The sequence below is a fragment of the Octopus bimaculoides genome, chromosome 22 (genome assembly GCF_046866305.1).
Source record: "Octopus bimaculoides isolate indiv1 chromosome 22, ASM4686630v1, whole genome shotgun sequence".
NCBI lineage: Eukaryota > Metazoa > Mollusca > Cephalopoda > Octopoda > Octopodidae > Octopus > Octopus bimaculoides.
Genome location: NC_142949.1, coordinates 6,515,342 through 6,519,133, shown reverse-complemented (window position 1 = coordinate 6,519,133; position 3,792 = coordinate 6,515,342).

The following is a 3,792-nucleotide window of genomic DNA, read 5'->3' as shown; positions in this document are numbered from 1 at the left end:
TTGTCATCTTTATCATTCATCACCATCGCCATGGTTATCGTCATCGTCATCATCACCATCATCATCATCATCATCATCAACATCGTCGTCGTCGTCGTCGTCGTCGTCTTCGTTATTATCGTCATTCTCATATTCTTTTAGTGGTCTCATTTGTAGGACGGCAGCCTCAATTTATTTCCTTTCAGTTTTGTAGTCGCTTTTGGGGTTGGAAATTGGTCTACGATTGACTTCGTGGCAGCTGATCTTCCCTGAACGCATCGAATGGTTGGCTCGTCTGGTATCGTCGTTAGGAATTCATGCAGTGTTTCTTTGAATATTTTAGTAGAGGCCCCTTTATATTTCCTGGTAGGTAGCTGAACTATTGAAGGATCTCTAAATATCAAAGTGATACAATAGAGTGTTTTTACTCATGATTTCGAAAGTCGTATATTTAGAAGCTGAGAATAACTACCAGTTCGTGCATTAGAATTTTCTCTAATGCCGAAGTTTGGAACATGCCCCTCCAGGATTTTCTATACGTATATGATAGTATATCTCTCTCTCTTCGGCGTTCAAGAAAGTAGAGACTCTTTACTCTTTTACTCTGTCACTTGTTTCAGTCATTTGACTGCGGCCATGCTGGAGCACCACTTTTTAGTCGAGCCAATCGACCCCAGGACTTATTCTTTGTAAGCCTAGTACTTATTCAAGACCAGTGAGGTTGATGCCATTAATGTTCCTGTTTAAATTATTGTTGGTCAACACCAGCAGGAAACATATGAAAAGGGAGAAGATTCCAGTAGGGTAAAAGTTCCGGGGGGGAAAGGACTATAGTAAATTGGTGAGTGCGAGGCCGAGGGAGGGGGGAGTTGGATGCACCAAGAGTGATGAGGGAGCGGGGCAGGGGTTAAGAAGTGAGGGACGTCTTAAAAATTAGCAAGCACATATTTAACAGAGTACTTCTTAAATCAGTGTTTCCCAAACTATGAGTCGCGACCCACTGATGGGTCGCGAACGGAATCCTAGTAGGTCGCAAAAAGTTATAAAATTACTCATTAGCTTTGATTAACTGCTGTCTATCGAGATAGTTCAAGACTCATGTTTTCAATACCAGACTGGTTGTTTTATCGAGCAGTAGGCTTTTTTCACGAACTTAACAAATCAGAGGTGGTCATTTTCTCAAGTTATTTATTCGTACGTAATCGTAAAAGAAGGAAAAGTCTGTTTTTACCTATTTATAGAGAACTTTAACTAGGCGCAGTATAACACTGGTCGAGCCGATAACAGTTACTGCTTCGAGGTTTTATATTAGAGTTAACACCTGCCCATAGGATATGGAGGCGTTGAAACAATTCTCACAGGTCTCAATGAAAATGTAATCTGATATAAATTTGTTTCTTTCATTAATGTTTTTACCCAGTAGAGTTAAGTGGGTCGCCATACATTGGTGTCATAGATAGTGGGTCGCGTCTCTAAAAAGTTTGGGAACCACTGTCTTAAATGTTTTGGAAAATAGGATGGGTTTGTCACGATTGGGACGCTTTTGATCTTAGGCCGGCTCAGACACCACGACCGCCGACGCCAACATCTCCACTTCTTTCACCGCGGATACCGCTGCTACAATCACCACCACCACCACCACCACCACCACCACTACCACACCGCGTCCTCTGACGCTGGCCACCCATCCTCATCATCACTACCACCACCACCACCACCAATATCATCATCATCACCTTTACTATTACCACCACCACTACCATTAGTATCCTACGCTTTTCTCAACCATGACGGATCCATACCACGTGGTGTGAGGCTTTGAAATTCCTTTCATTTTAGTGGGAGTAAATAACCTACAAGTTATTTACCACCTCCACCACCAGCCCCATCACCACCACTGTAGTCTATACAGCACAACAATCAGGAAATACTACCACCACCATCACCGCCATCACCACCACTATCAACACAGTTACGACTACCTTTACTCCGACAATTAGTACCACAATAACAATTGCCACCACCGTATCACTTCGTCACCACCATCGTCTTGACCAATGCGAAAACCACCACCATCGCCATCACCAAAATCAATACTACCACCTCCTCCACTACTCCTACCACGTCATTACCACAACCACCACTGCACCACCGCCACCACCATCTCCACCGCAACCACCACCACCACTATCACCACTACTACCACAATCACCATTCAAACCACCACCATCAGATCTACCTCTACACCACCACCACTACTATCACCACCAAAACAATCACCACCGCCACCACTATCTCCACTACAACCACCACCACTATCACCACTACTACCACAATCACCATTTAAACCACTACCATCAGATCTACCTCCATTACTACCACCACCACCACCACCGCCGCCACTACCATCTCCACCACCATAATCACCACTCAAACCACCACTATCTACCTCCATCACTACTACCACCACCACCACCACCACCACTATCACCACCAAAACAATCACCACCGCCTCCACCATCACCACAACCACCACCATTATCACCACCAAAACAATCGCCATCACCTCCACTACACCTACAACATCGTCCCCTCCCCACTATCACCACCACCACTTTTATTTACCATATTAATTTCCTGTTGAATGCCATCTCGAATATTTCACGACGACTTCCCAGACTGTATCGAAAAGTCACTAAAAATAGAATTTTTTTTCCCTTCCTCTTTTCGTGTTTTTTTAAAAACCCTCCACAACCATCTACCCCGACCACCCTATTTTGCCCCCAACATCCCATTTGACCTTGAGATTCGTTGGGTGTTTTTCTTTTTTCTTCTTTTTCCTTTTGCACGAAATTTCTTCCATTAGACACCAGCGAACGAGATAAAAGCTATATCTCTTTTTGTTTCGCTTTTGTTTTTATGTCCTCATTGGCTCACCTTTAACTGACAGAAGCCTTTTCTTGTGCGGTTGGGTTAAGGACAAGCATTGTACTCAAACATAGAGACTTAGTTGCTGAAAGATCGATTGAAAACAACAAAACTCTTTTACTTGTTTCAGTCATTTGACTGTGGCCATGCTGGAGCACCGTCTTTAGTCGAGCAAATTGCTAAAGGCGAACAAAGCGACCCCAGGACTTATTCTTTGTAAGCCTAGTACTTATTCTATCGGTCTCTTTTGCCGAACCGCTAAGTTACGGGGATGTAAACACACCACCATCGGTTGTCAAGCGATGTTGGGGGAACAAACATAGACACACACACATACATATATGTATACATATATACGACGGGCTTCTTTCAGTTTCCGTCTACCAAATCCACCACTAGACTGAACTCAAAGCAACTCCACGAGGTTGAGGAGAAAAATTCTTACCATATAGCCATGCCTACATGTTGCTGGAACTTTGGCCACGTGTCTTCTACCATAGCCTACGGCCTACGAAGGACTTGTGAGTGGATTTCGTAGACGGAAACTGAAAGAAGCTCGTCGTTTATGTATATGTGCGTGTGGGGTGTGTGAAATTTGGCTGGTGACTGCCGCTGTTACCATTTGTAGTTGTTAGCTTGAGAGGCAGAGAGAAAAAGGGTTTGCTAAGAAATGAAAGGGAGTGGAGGGCGCAACACGTTACCAAAAGGTTCGGATTGAGTTAACGGTTTCACACCCGGCTCCAATGCTCCTGGCAATATGTGGCAATAACCGTCATATCTCATGATAAGCCAGCATGGAGAGTCCGAGTCGCCTTATATATCAATTAATAGGAAATGTAGATCGGATTGCGCAACAGTGACAATAGGCTCGCACGTATATTTATA